This window comes from Triturus cristatus, chromosome 4_2, assembly GCF_964204655.1.
Source record: "Triturus cristatus chromosome 4_2, aTriCri1.1, whole genome shotgun sequence".
NCBI lineage: Eukaryota > Metazoa > Chordata > Amphibia > Caudata > Salamandridae > Triturus > Triturus cristatus.
The window spans coordinates 359383009-359398526 of record NC_140586.1 but is presented as its reverse complement, the minus strand read 5'-3'; the positions used below and the strand labels follow the sequence as shown (position 1 = coordinate 359398526).

Here is a 15518-nt window from a genome sequence, read left to right as displayed (position 1 = left end):
TTTGAAAAAATCTTTGCTCTCTATATCATATATTTGTTGTATTTTATCAAAGGCCATTATGCCTGTGCTATCGATTAGATCTCCAACAGTTTTGACCCCTAAACTGTCCCAGCGTTTCATTGCTGAGTCATGAAACACTTCTGGAAGAGTCTGATTCTTGTACAGGGGGGTATAGAAATTTATTCTTCCCATATTAATCTTTTTCCGAGCCATGGACCACACTAGCCCTGCTCCCCCCAGTGTTTTAAATCTAGTTGTTTTAAAATAATTTGGGTCTTAGCACATTAGCAGACCTTTAGAGCCTTCCGCTATTAGCTCATATATATCTGGTATATCCTCATTGTTTTCCCACCTGTCTTTAATGTTCCCACCCAGCAATCCTCTAATAAACTGCAATACAGCGGCCAGATAATATACCTTTAAATCAGGGGTTGTCAATCCTCCCCGTTCTCTAGATAATGAGAGGAATTTTATAGCTCTCCGAGTTTTGCCCTTTGCCCAAATAAAACGGTTGGTAATACAGTCAAGTTCTTTGAACCAATTATTGCTGAATATTAAAGGGATGGAGCGAAATAAATACAACACTTTGGGCAAGAATAGCATTTTTATTACGTTAGACCGACCTATTGTCGTTAAATATGGATTATTCATTCTATCTAGATTTTCCTTGGCTTTCTTGATCCTAAATTATTTTTGACAATCTTCGTTACATCTGATGTTATAGTGATACCAAGATAGATTGCTCCCTCTGTTACTCTACTGTCTACTATAGCTGCATATTTATTTATAACAATCTGGGTTTTCCCGCCATTTAATTTATACCCCGACAAAGACCCAAAGAGTTTGACTTCGCTCTCTATTTCTGCTATTGCAGTAATGGGATCAGATGTAGTGATAGCTAAATCGTCCGCATAGCCCAGTATTTTGGTGGCAAATCCATTTAAAATTACTGGAAGAATTCTTCTGTTTAACTCAATTCTCCTGATGAATGAGTCAATATAAATGGCGGAGAGTAGAGGGGAGCAGGGACACCCTTGTCTAGTCCCACGCTTGATGCTAATCACCTCACTCTGTTCCCCCATAACTCTAAGTCTAATGGTGGGTTTTCTATACAAGACTTTCAGAGCCTCTATACAGCCCCTCCCAACATTAGCTGTCTGTAGGGCTATCCATAGGAAGTCCCACGAGACCCTATCAAAGGCTTTTTCAGCATCTAGTAAAATCAAAGCCATAGGGTCTCGTGAGGATGCCGTGCAATCGAACAGTGTACAGACCCTCCTTATATGATCCACCGTTCCCCTCCCGGGTATAAACCCATGTTGTCTCGGAGAGACCATCTTACCGATAACCTTACTCAGTCGGTTAGCTAGTATCTTAGAATAGATTTTAGAGTCGCTATTCAAGAGGCTTATTACCCCCCCCCCCCCCCCCCCCCCCCTGTACTGAAGCCATTAAGCTAAAGATATCTGCCTCTAGAATATGATAAAAAAAATTATAAAACTCAAGTGGAATTGAGTCCGGCCCTACTGCTTTCCCAGCAGGGAGATCTTTAACAGCTGTCCGTATTTCTTCAGATGTGAAACGTAGTTCCAGATCGTTTTAGTCAGTTTGTACCAGTCTCTCAGCTGAGGATGTCTCTATATAATGCTCAATATCAATGCTATCAGGCCTAGAATCAGCAGAATATACTGTTTGATAAAAGTCATGAAAAATTGTACGTATCTCTTTGGGCGTTGTAACGATGGCTCCTGCACCTGAGATTAGCTTCTTGATATCTCCCTTCGTGGCCGCTTGTCGGGTTCTAATTGCCAAGAGGCGCCCAATTTGTTCGCTGAACTCGTATTGATCTTGTCTCCAAGCTAGATACTTCCCCGAGGCTCGTGATGCAAAAATTTCACCAACAGCTGCCTTAGCTAAAAATAGTCTCTGTTCGATCACTCCCAATTCTTTTTTAATACTAATTGCATTGATTAATTCTTCTTCTAAATCAGTGACAGCCCTGATCTTTCCGTTGAACTGTTCCCTTTCAGTTCTATTACGCTTGGTGGAATAACTAATAGTCTCTCCCCTGATGCCCGCTTTCATAGCGTCCCAAACCACAGCTAATGAAGCAGACCCCATGTTTACCTCGAGAAACTCCGTGAGCCATCCTTCCATATGTTTAATATATCTGGCATCTAATAATAATGCCCTCTCAAAGGTCCAGTTTCTTCTTTCCCTTTGGAGGTTGAGCCCTAGAATATCGAGGGTCAGGGGGTTGTGGTCTGATATCACCCTTGGTAATCTAGTTATTTTGGTTATAGAGATTAGTGAAGGTGAGATTAAAAAATAATCAAGCCTGGCTACCCTTTTATGTGGTGCTGAGTAATAGGTACTACCTCCACCCAAAGGGTTGTCCTGTTCCCATCTATCAATCAGCCCATTATCTAACATTAGTTGTATCAGGGCTTTATGGCTTTTTCTCTTTCTTCCTGTGAATTTATCAGGATCATTTAGCCATAGCCCATTTAATTCATTAATGTTCAAGTCCCCACACAGTATTATTGGGAGAGACCAGCTAGCTAGTTGAGAATTAATATACTTTATCATCTCGGGATCATCTTCTGTTGGTGCATAAACAGAGCATAACGTAAATTTATACCTCGGTGTTTGACATTCAGCCATAGCCCAGCGTCCATATTTATCTGCCTGCTGCCTAGTTAGTGAGATTGCATTTGTATGTGCTAATATTGCCACCCCCCGGGTTCTAGTCCCTTGCTCTGTACACGTTAAAACCTGATATCCCAATTGTTCCAACAGATGCTTCTGTGAGAATTCTACATGCGTTTCCTGCAGGCATAGAATATCTGCATGTACAGTTTTCAAATATTCTTTCAAATTTCTGCGCTTCTTAGCGTCATTTAAACCACAAATATTAATAGACTATCCGCATATTTTTTATTTAATCCTTCTATTTTTCCACTTAAACAAACAATGTCCTGTTTCCTTATTCCTTGATGAAGATTCTTTTTTTTTTTCCCCTTTCCCCGCCCCCTCTCCCCCCCCCCCCCCCCCATCTTCCCCTAACCCCCCCCGATCCCCTCCCTCGGCGCCCCCCCCCCCCTCCTAATGAAGCAAGTAGACTAGGCGTCTCTGTGATGAGTCTGGTCGTCAGCCTCCCTATCCCCCCCCCTTTTTTTTCCCCCTTTTTTCTTTTCCCCTTCCTTTTCTTTTTCTTTTTTCCCCCCTCTCTCCCTGTGTCGTACAGCCTCGCCCTCATTCCCACTGGGTTACAATATACAATATACAATGTGCGATTTATGCCGGTTCTACCCGTTTGATCAGCTTAATTTGCCTTGTTCCTGCCGAGTAGCTCTGTGCTCGCGTGCTTTCATATTTGATACTCGGCTATATATAAAAAAAAACAAAAACCTCAAGAAACAAGACTAAAGCTGTTTTACCGCTAAAGGGCTAAAAAGCTTCACTTAGCGGGGGTAGTCACTGAACCAATTTTCAAAGATTCCATATAAGCCTTTGCTTGTATTGCAGATGTAAAAACTCTAGAATTATTTTGGTATATTATTTTTAATTTGGCAGGGTCCATTAGAAAGGCTTGCAAACCCTACTGTTGACAGGGTACAATCAGTTCCCTCAGTCTCCACCGCCTCTCAACTGTAATATGGCAGTAATCTGGCGTGGTGAAGAAAGACTATGAATCAAATGATCGCTTAGCATTAGGGCGGGCTCTGGAATAGACCTCCTCCCTTAGCAGAAAGCTACCAAAGTATACCAAAATCGCTCTTGGTCTCTTAATACCTTCTTGGGGCCTCGACTGATTCTTTCTACCGACTATTGGGAAACGATGTATCCTTTGAAGTTCTTTCTCCCAATCCCAGAGATTTAATTCAGGGAATGCGCCTTTCATGAGTTTTAACACATAGGCATGGATATTATCTCCTTCAACTCCTTTGTCAATACCAATAATTCTGTGTTTATTTCTCCGCTGGCGATTTTCTAAATCCTCCAGCTTCCACTGAACGTCAATATACTGTTTCTCAAACATCCTCTACAAGACTAAGGCGATCTTCTAACTGCGTTACCTTCGCATTTGTGTCTGTACATATCTTTGCTACTTTTTTAATAGCACCCTGGAAATTTTTTGTCACCAATCTGCTCTTTTTTCCCTTCATCTTTATGTCATCTTGAACTTGCTTTATATAATCTAATATCAGCTGTAATGAAGGGTTTTCTGAAGACACCCCCCCCCCCCCCTGTGAAGGGTGTTTAGAATAAGCTACACCAGTGGACGAATAGTCCCATTTCAGTGCATTGTCTCCATCACTGTCGCTTGCTCGCCCTTGACCCGTAGTGACTTTCTCTTTTGAGTGTATGTCTCTTTGCTTTTGCCTTTTTGACAGTCTTTTCCTTCTTATAACTGTTCCCTTTTCCTTTACAATTTCTCTATTTTCTTCAAGACTGGAGCTAGAATCAGAGCTGTAGCTATCAATTCTACCCCCCTCAGTGTCCTTTTCTTCTCCCCTATCGAGATCCGAGGGGGTTCCCAGTGACCCGCCCGTCACTGAAAAAAATGTATCAATGTTATCCTGTGTTTCCTCTAGGCCACTGGGGCTGTTACTTGCTACAGCCTCTTGAACCAATCTGTCCATTACTTGCAGGGCTAAGTTGTTCGCTTCCACCACCTTGGTCACACCCATGCTTTGACCCTGCTGCGGGTTGATATTTTGGTCTACACACCCTACTGATAAACCCTGGGGCATGGCCGGCGGCACTTGAATATTTCCCTGGCATTCTGATGCAATTTTTGTCTGGCCAGTTTTTTCCCTGGCTTCCGTTATTTCTCCCCATTGTACTTCGGTGGTAATCGGGGGTGGAACGCTTTCTAGAGTGTCGCCATTTTCCCTGAGATTGCTAACTTCACAAATTGGCTTTCTCTTTGTCTTTTCGTTTTCCTTTAAGTTAGTCGCCACTGCTGGGGGAAAGAAACTTGGAATATTATTCAGACTGCCGCTGTTTGTTATTGCCGAATTCTTCACAGCCCTGTTACAACTCTGAGCTACCTCGTCCGGTTTCTGAACACTGCTGCCTCCCCCTCTCTCTCCTGGGGTAGTGGCTTTCCCAGTGTCCTTCCCAATAGTTTTGGAGGTCGCCTTAGTCTGAGTTGTCTGCCTTGCTGGAGGTTTTACCGCTACAGATATTATCTCTGCTGTTTGCGATTCTGTCTCGGGGGTCTTCCCCTTGCCAGTCCTTGCGGATTTAGGAGCCATCACAATCTTCAGCTTCGATATAACCCAACGATAAGCCCAGCTTGTACTACTCACTTCTGTTAAGCTGGCTTTCTCTTCGGGTCTTTTTTTCAGGGCTCCGTTAGTCAGCCTGCGGTGTTGAGCTCCGTAATCTTCACTAATTTCGCAGCCGGGTCGTGCCGCTGCGCTTGATGCACTCACACGGGATTGCCGCTGCAGCCGCTGCCGCTGCGGTGCTCGTAGCTCTTCCACCCACCTCGCTGCTCCGAACAGAAACATCGCTTTTAGGCTCTTGACCACCACTCGAATATCAGCGCCGGCTCCAAAAATCGATTCCATTAGAGGTACGTAAGGATTAAAGATTAAAGCATTATGTCTGGCGGGATAGGGAGCGATCTTCTTCCCGCTGCTAACCAGACGCCATCTTGCTTCCCGGGCCTTGCGTTTCTCTTCTACTGAGAAAATTCTTACCCTTGTGCAGATGCCGATTCTAAAAGAATGCCCTCTTGCACAAGATAAACACATTTTTGTCGTTTCTCCCGTACCTGCCTTAAAGGCAGTCATGAAAGCTAGTGTTCCCAACTCTAAAGCTCTGCATCCTCTTTGGTTACAATGGGCTACTTGCTTGATGTCGAATGATGCCGATTTTTGTTTTTGATCCGTCATTACAAACTCAAGAGTTTCTTCAGTATGAACACGTTCACCCTCTCCCTTCAATTGTTCTTCCACTTGATCAGCATAACTGCATCATCTACACTGATGGCACAGCTCAACCGGCCATTGGTTCTAAACAACCTTATTCTGCAGCCTGTGCTATATTTGTAGGTGCTGTAGTAGACAGAGTTTTCCAGTCCACATTAGTTCAGATGCAGTCCCTGGGTGACTGCACGGCCCAATTGGCCGAGTGTGAGCTCTACTTTTGGCTCTTGAATTTGCTAATCCATTAATTTGTCCACACTTATTGAGTGACTCCTTTTTATCATGTACAGTCTTACAATGATAAGTTGTTTTTCTGGAAACAGAATGATTGTTGGGATTCAAAAGGTAGCACAATCAAGCATAAACTGTTTTGGGTCCTAGCGGCGGCTCATAAAAATCGTTTGCCACTTACACATGTCCTTACTTTGGGACATCAACGTGTAGGAACGCAAGCTGTTGGAAATTCAGTGGCTGATGAAACAGCCAAATTTGCAGTAGCCACAGTTAAAGTAGCTGCAATTACAAGGACTACAATTGACAATTACATTTTGACGGCTATAGCCACATTAAGGGAGGGTACTCCTTTCCCGTAGGGTTTCCCTTCGCATTATACGTATAATATGACTTCTGAAAATGTGCAACTTGTAACGATTCCTAAGGTTGGTGATCGTTTGATTCCCAACAATGACTACAGACTATCTCTCATTGTGGCCGCCCATGAAGTCTTTGCTTCTGCTCATGCAGTAGTGTCAGCTACAGTTACTCTTTTACAACAGCGCTACTGGTGGCACGGTTTATACCAGCAGACGTGTAAATATGTTCTTTGTTGTGATGTTTGTCAACAAATTAAGTGTTCTATAGTCTCGCGTCCACCACAGACTCACCTTTTCATTTCTAACCATCCGTTCGGGTGTATTTATCTTGAGCATTGCGGTCCTTTGGCTTCCGATAATGCTATCAAATATATTTTGGTTGCAGTGGATATTTGCACTAGGTTCCTCTGGGTTTGGCTACAGTGCTCGGCCGACGCTCTTACTGTATTCAAAGATTTGCATGTCTTTGTCGGGACTTATGCCTGTGGCACTACAAATCAGACCAAGGTCCGGCTTTTCTCTCTAAGGCATACAGTGATGCCATGAAATCTATGGGAGTGCAGGTGCATTTCTCGTCTCCATATAGACCTGAGGGCAATTTTGTTGTGGAGAGAATGAACGTCGACTTAAAGCAGTCTTTAACAGCAAGGATATAAGGTACGAGCCGTGGCTGGATTACTTACCAGCCGTGGCTGGCTAACTTACCTCTGTGGGGTTCAACATGTACTTAATAATCTACCTCGAAGATCTCTGGGTGGGCGTACCACGTTCGAAATGCTCTTTGGCATTAAGATATTTGTTTCAGACCTTGAGGGTCTAGATGTTGTGGTGGCTGCCGCAATATTTGACGTAGATAACCACTGTGCTTTATTACAGGACCTACAAAAGAGTTGTGATGCTCTGGCAAAAACACATTTGCCCTCAACCTCACCAGCGGATGCAGCAGTTCTGATTCCCGTTTCTGGCTGGCTCCCCAAAGTTGGTTATCTGGTTCTTGAGAAAGTGGCGAACAAGAAAGAATTTGGTCCCTTGGACCGTGAACCTATCCCTGTGCTTGGTCTTCAGGGCACTCGACCTATAATTTTACCTCCACTACGTGGATGCAGATTTAATCGCTTTAGCTCAATTTAACATGCCAAGTTACACCATATGGCCAATTCTTAATAGTATGCCAAGGAACGTCCCACGACAGGATATTTGTTTACAGCATGTGAACCTCGTTCGATCTGATTCTCCCCAGTTGACAGAGGGGGATGTTGAGTCTTCAGATGACCAATTGATGGTTTTTCCTTTCTCAAGTTCTACAATGGAAATTGTTTATTCTGATACACCTATTGAAAGCCCTGCAGACCTGCACGCCTCTGTTCTGAACTCTGACTCACAGCCTCCAATGTTTCAGCTGAATTCTTCTGGTTACTATATTGATAATTTTTCTTCAAACAGTTCTTCTTTGTCTACAATCCTCTCTCAGACACCGGCAAGGATTTGCGTTCTTAACGCTTGGTTGAAATGCACTTATCTGGTTCCCCCTTGGACATGCGTATTTTCCATGGTGTTCCTGTTCATGTGGATTGGATTTGTGACTATTCTTCCTTCTGATTAATGGCCACTACCTTCCCGAGCACTCCAATGTGGAATCAGTAGGCGGTGAGTGGCCCCACATTCTTCCTTGCATAAAATGAAGATACCACTCCCTTGTTAACATTTTGGCAGTCCCAGTTTCTAATGGAATTGTATGGGATAATGTACCATTCGACTTATATGGTCCTACGGAAACCCTACAGATACCATATGTATTCCATGTTTCTATGGGTGATGTGATTATACCTGGGTTACAGTTAGATGATTGGGATGTCAATGCTGTGAATTCTTTGTTTTCTGAATTACAGTATTACACTGTCTTTGATCCAGAAGATTTATATTTGAATTCTGCTAACTATGCCTAGTTATTTTGTTACCAGCACTATGGGTAGCATTGTTTGCATAGAACTATCGGACAGGGTCCCCTTTTTAATTGTACTAAATGGGAACATTGCCCTACTTCATCGCAAGGGAGTTCAAATACACAAAAGCGAAAATGCACTTACTTTACCGGTTATAACCTTTTTAGATCCGGCTTCCTATTCCTTTAAATTAGTTCCCACTTCTTCAAAATAAAAAAGCTTACCCAAACTAAGTTAATCTATTCCTCTTCGTTCATTGAAAATGTGGCGTTAAAGGGATTCGATTATTGGAGAGATAACATTGATTTCAAATCAGTATAGGGCACTAATCCTTGGCAAGTGAATGGCACGGAGTCTTTGTCCCTAGCATGTTGAATACCAACCCAAATTATCTTTTTAAATTACACAGTCCAACAAAATACTTGTAAGGGTTTGGCTAAAATTAAAGAATTGAATACTCCCACTATTCCATTACTGGCCCGTTATGATAACTGGCAGACTTATACAAATTATACTGAAGATCAACTTAATTGCATGATAAACTGCACATTTAATTCCTCTACAATTAGTCCAGCTGGGTGGGCTTCGTGGCCGGTGGACACGAATGTTTGTCATTCGCGTTTCATGAATACTACTTCAGGGTTTTCACTACATAGACCTGATCCACGCTACCCTAAGACCCCCCATTCCAATACATTCACCACTTATTCTGTGGGAAAATTATGTCAACAATGGTTAGAATATTCCACGCTGTCTTCTGTAAAACATCTTTCTCTTTTGTCTGGAGACATAAATCTTGCTGATTTCCTTTTGGGCCCAAAATCTCTTCGTGCTAAGCATTTTGTTAATGTTACTTATAATGAATTTTGGAAATTGTCACAACTAGAAGCTGCTGTACGCCTACAACAAATAGATCAGGATAATTTGGATAAAGTTCTATCCATTGTCGATAACCGTATTAACACATTGTCATCTCGTATTTATTCTTTAGACAGTATTGTATCTTCTGTTATTGATATTGTACAAAATGAAGTGTCTACACTATATCATGAATGAATGAATGAATGAATGAATGAAAAAAATATTTAGTAAAGCGCACTGTGGCCAAGCGGCTTCCTGGCGCTGAGAGCTCTGGCCATCAGTCACAGAAGAAGCCCAGGGATTTAGCAGGAGTACGCCTGAGAGAACAGAAGGGTTTTCAGCGCTTTACGGAAATGGGAATAGATAGGGATAGAACGCATAGACAGGGGAAGGCTGTTCCAGAAACGGGGGGCCAGGACAGAAAATCTGGTACCTCCCGTTCTGGACTTGCGGAATCGGGGGACATTGAGGAGGGCCAAAGTGGAGGAGCGAAGAGTGCGGGTGGGGGTGTGAGAGGAAATGAGAGAACTGATAAAAGCCGGGACAGAACGGGCATGGGCCCGAAAAACTAAACAACCCAATTTAAAGAGGGATTTCTGATGAACGGGGAGCCAGTGAAGGGACTTGAGTACAGGGGTGATATGATGGGTTTTGGGGAGGTGACGGATGAGACGGGCAGCCTGGTTCTGGATAGCTTGTAGGCGACGTATTTCATAGGCTGGTATGCCCACATACAGGCTGTTCCCGTAATCAAGACGGGAAGTGATCAGGGCCGTAATGATGATTTTGAGGGCGTCAAAGGAAAAAAAGCGAGAAATTTTTCGGATAAGCCGAAAAGATAAAAAGCAAGAAGATACAACGGAACTAACTTGGGCGTGCATAGAAAGGTCCTGGCTAACCCTAATACCCAAGGTCCTAACAGAAGAGACAGGTGCAGGAGAGGGACCAAAGGTAGGGGGCCAGAAGGCAGAGGACCAAGGGCTAGATGAACCACCCGTCAAGACCAGCTCAGTCTTGTCCGGGTTGAGTTTAAGATGATTTAAACTCATCCACTCAGAAATGAAGACCAGGGTGGAGCGAAACTTTGAGAGGGACAAAGAAGAGGAGGAAAGATCAAAGACGAGCTGGAGGTCATCTGCGTAATTATACACAGAGACCCCCAACACCAACTTAGATCAGTTATGCAATTTGGGTGGGCATTAAAAACGCCTAAAAATGGGAGTCCCCTGGGATTATCTGAATGCAAGTGCATTGTTCTTACCTTTCAATTTGACAAGTAAACAACAATTGATGGCCATGAAAGACGCTACATACACTGTTACATATAGAAAAACTCAAACAAATTCCATTTATTGTAGCCAAAACTGATTCTGCAGTCTGGTTGATACATGGGGTCATTTTGTTGCCCCTCTCTGTTTCAGTTTACAGTGTGCATGAAACACTTTCCTGTAGGTAGATAAGAGCCCCTTGGGAGCAGTTACATACCTGAGTTATGGTCTTTACCGTTCACATATTGCTGTCAACGTGCTGATAGAGAAGTTTATCTTACGGGGGAAGAGTGTGATTCCACTACCGGCCATTCCCTTGTATATCAACAAGTGAAACTTCATGGTGCTTATAATTAAGGCTCCCTGTATTCTGTTTTTACTGATTTTTACAGATAAATACAGACAGAAAACCATTTATTTTCCTGTCCATTTATTTTTAAACGTGGATAAAAACGCAAATTGGGTTGTTTTTGAGTGACTCTAAATTATATCAGTCATGGCTGCCAGACCAATAGCTGTGCGGATTGACAGGCAAGGGGATTTAAAAAAATAAAGGAAATTTAATAAAGATCCTTAAATAGATTTGTACAACCTTGAAACTAAAATTTGCATGCTTTCTTATAAGTGCATATTTTATCACCTGCGAGTGTGTGTGTGTGTGTGTGTGTGTGTGTGTGTATATATATATATCATTGAAACCTGTCATGAGTGTACGTTAACTGGGTAAATAAATGCAGAAATATACACATTTCAGCTTAATTTTTTCACAAAACCTAAAATAAATATGGATAAATGCTGGAAAAATTAGAAAAAAAAAATATGGATAAATACAGACGGAAATGACAAAAATGTAAATACCATAAAACCGGGAGCCCTACTTATGTTTCTGCCCCTAATTTGGCTTGTTTTGTAAAAGGAACTCCAGTTCCCGCTATGATTCCCACTCTCACATTGCTTTCAAATAGCAGTTATTTTGTCCTTAATAATCAGGGCTGCTGCAGTCTGCTTGCTGGAATCCCATATATGGTGACTGTTTCCCACCTAGTTACTTGTTGCAACAACATCCTGATTCCCTCTCCACAGGGGAGTGTAGATAGTTTGTTGTGGTCTTCCATTCCAACTCTGAAAACAGATTTCAACAAGCTGAGCAGACACAAAGTGCTATTGTTTCAACAAGAAGTAGCTCCAGTGAAATACAATCATTGTTAAACACAAATCTTTCCCTTCATTTCGGGGAATTGATACATCAAATATGTAATGCGTCTCATACGACGGGCCTAGCACACTTTTGAGGTCTCGCCTGAGCCAGTGCACATGTGTTGCTCTGCGAGGCTTCTAGTAAGGACTTTTAAGTCGGAGCACACGTTCTTGAGTGTGCTTTTTGTTTTTTTGCTTGCACCCTATTGGCCTTTGCGTGCGTCTTTCTTAGAAAGACAGCAAGCAAATGGCCAAAGGCTTTGGTATGTCCCGCCTTCTCTTAAAATGTTCCCTCCCATAGCCTATGGTTCTCTGGAGCGAACAAGGGCGCACAGGCTCCCAGCTGGCTTCTGCTCGCTCCCGAGCTCCCTAGGACTGCACTCCTCCCCTCCCACTCCATCAGGCCATGCCGTGTCACATGACACTTCTGCCGCGGCTGCTGCTCGCTCCCAGTCTTGTTATAAAAGCACTTAACATACTCTAATTTATAAACTAACGTTAGTAAAGCTAAGACGGATAGTAGGAATCCCAGAATGCAAAGTACTCTCCGCTAAAAACTCAGGACTTGATCTAGGTTTCACTCACACATGACTAGGGGCCGACAGGTAGCAGCCGCCTTCATTCATGTCCCTCCGTCGCGCCTCTCAGACCACCGGTTACAAACTTTCTCTGCAGGTTCCTGTTACTTGCACTCTTGACAGAAGCCACTAGCTACAACGTGTCTTCCTCCCATTGCCCCTCGCACTGCCGTCTCAGCTCCTGGGAAGTGTAGGGATACTGAACTGCTGCACTTTTCCTCCGCTGCAACAGGGCAGTTGTCTACAGTCGGGAAGCAGCAGCCCCTGCGGGAATAAATCCGGGCACCTTCCTGTCCCCAGGTCTGCGGCTGCTGCAGGGAGGTTCGCGCCCTCGTCTCTTCCTCTGTAATCTCAAAGCCGCGAAGAGTTCACAAAGAGACAAGGAGGAGGCGACGGGTGGTTGGGGGGGAGATGCCGCTCTGCCCAGCTGGACCAGGCCACGGGCGCCGGCTAAACCACCTGTGCAAAGACGAAGCATGGCAATGCCTAGAACAGCGTAAGCCCCCAGTTAACTCACTTAACGAACGGTACTTAGCCTGTTTCACTTGTTCTTAGCATTTTAACATCGGTGTCACCCCGTGGGGCACCCAGGGATTAGTGTTCTCAGGGCAGCAATAAGAGTTGCTTTTCACACAGTCCCCAGATTGGAAACTAATAAATGGGTGCAGACGGTAGGCCATGCTGAAAATGTGACGTTTGCGGCTCCAGATTTCGCTCTACCTTCCCTGGGAAATCCGGAGAACTGCAGACAAATCTCAAAAACTCATCACGCAGAACTTCTCCCTAAAGAAATAACAAAATAAGTGAATTTAAAAAACCTTCCTTAGTGCTGTATGCACAATGAATAGTAGGAGCTCTGCAGTTCAGTGTTGAATTAATGTCTTAATGAATTATCTTCAGTAAACACGCGACCACACAAGCCAATCTTCAGATGGCGTTTTTAATTTTGCGAGGATGCGTTATTTGTGTCTAAATGGGAGGAGATGCAAATACCCACATCCATCAAATATTTCATTTAAAACTTTGAAGTAAACTGCGCTGGTAGGACTTGAACAAGCGACCTGCAAGTTTTTTCAGACTTCCAAAGCCTTCTCTGATCGCGTTCATGTTACGGTGAGGTATAAATAACACGTCAAATGTACTCAGGAGAGGAGTCTCGGCAATGACGCTGAATATCCTGTGATTCTGGGCAAATCACTTAATCTCCCCATGCCTAACTAAAAACAAGCATTGACATAGCCAATAGGTCTCGCTTTTGGGACCTTATAAGTATTTAGTTATGCAGCAAAATGGTCTTGTTGCAACAACAGAAACTGTTGTATGGCTAAACACTTATAAGGTCCTAAAGGCGAGACCTATTGGCTATGCCAATGCTTGTTTAAACTTGTGGTCTCTGACCTAGTGTCCTCTTTTCAGACTATTTTTGGAGGCATTACTGCCTTTAGGGATTAATCAACCTACATTTATACGGGAGTTGAAACGTCGACTTTGTAACTGTCACATGCCAGTTTGATCACCAGCCATTTTTCGCTGTGATAGTGTTTTTTCAGTCATGGCTATGCATTCTCTATCCTTTTAATTGTGAGGCTTAAGGTTAAGCCATTCTCCAATGTAAATATCGTGTGAGGAGTACACTTTTTCATCCCTCACTTGATGCACAATACTTCTTTCCCCAAGTTTCCTTTCCCCCCATTTGGGGCACTTGTTTGCTTTTTTGGCATACTCTTTGATTTATTTGCTGACTTGTAAGCATTTGTTACGATCAATGTGATTAATTAACATTGGACTAAACCTTTACAAACGTATTAGTATATTTATGTTTATTGTGTTTCCAACTGTGTGTTTTGCTAAGAATTGCTCTGCTTTGACCAATTCTATATTGTACTATCTTATACCCAGGTCCCAGTGGCTTTTTTTGGGTTGACCCTTTCCTTGTACCTCTGGGAAAGGAATAGCCGCACAATCTGCTAATCTATGGGGCATTGCCAACAGCCAAGCTCTTATAGCTAGATACGACAGGGCCCATTGGTACAAGATGGAGGAGCTCCTCCAACATCTCCCATAACAATATAAAAAGAGGGGTTTTGAAATTATTAATGAGGGAAAACTCATCACTAACAATTCAATTAAATGTGCACTAGACTCTGCGGACACTGTAGCCAGAGGAATAAACACCAATGTCCTTTTACGTAGACATGCTTGGCTGCATGTATCCGGTTTCAAACCTGAAGTGCAACAAACAATTTTTAGTCTCTACTTTGACAAAGAGCACCTCTTTGGTCCTCAGGTGTACGCAGTGCTTGAGCAAATAAAAAAGGACACCGAGGTCGCCAAATCAATGGGTGCCTTACAAACTTCCACTTATAGGGAGGGAATCCTTTCGTAGGCCCAATTTCAAGAAGGGTGCTTGATCTGCCTCCACTGACACCACAGGCTCTGCCTATAAAAATAAAGCATAATCCTCTACTGGTAAAACCTTTTATAGAGTATCTTACAGGGAAATAACTTCAAAGGTCGCAGTCACAGAAATAACACCCGAGCCGCAAATACAAATACCAAGCAATGACATTTACCATACCTCCGAACATATATTACCTGTCTGGGGACTTCTTCAAAACATTTACTGGCATGGATAAACATAACATCAGAGCAGTGAGTGTTGGACATTATCCAATATGGTTATTGTGTGGAGCTTATTACAACTCCTCCAAGTATTTCACCTCACAAACACAAACTATCCGTTCTGCATCAATCTTTGCTACAACAAAAGATATGAGCTCTATTACTCAAAGGCGCTCTAGAACCAGCCCAAAAGCATTTTCACTGAACAGGGGTTTATCCAGTATTGGCGTATCTTTCATAGATGCACATGCCTGAATCATTCCCCGTCGTCGAGATGTGAGTCCCACAGTAACATAATAAAGCAGTATTTAAATAATGCCATAGGCTATAATGGCCTTGTAGGAGAGTAGGATCTGCACTTATGTTGCCCCCACTTTTTTTCTGATGTTAACACTGGTTTCTGGCTATAGTCTGGCTGGGACCCTGCTAATCAGGGCCCCAGCCTCTCTGTTCTCTCTAAACAACTTGGAGTGCATATTAGATGCACTAGTGATTGGATACTGTGGTACCTTAT

General features: G+C 43.1%; 1 protein-coding gene across 1 annotated transcript in view; it reads left to right on the top strand.

Annotated features, from left to right (window-relative positions):
* CEP350 (centrosomal protein 350) overlaps positions 1-15518 on the top strand; it is a 1602561-nt gene that overhangs the window by 644164 nt on the left and 942879 nt on the right. The window lies entirely within an intron of this gene.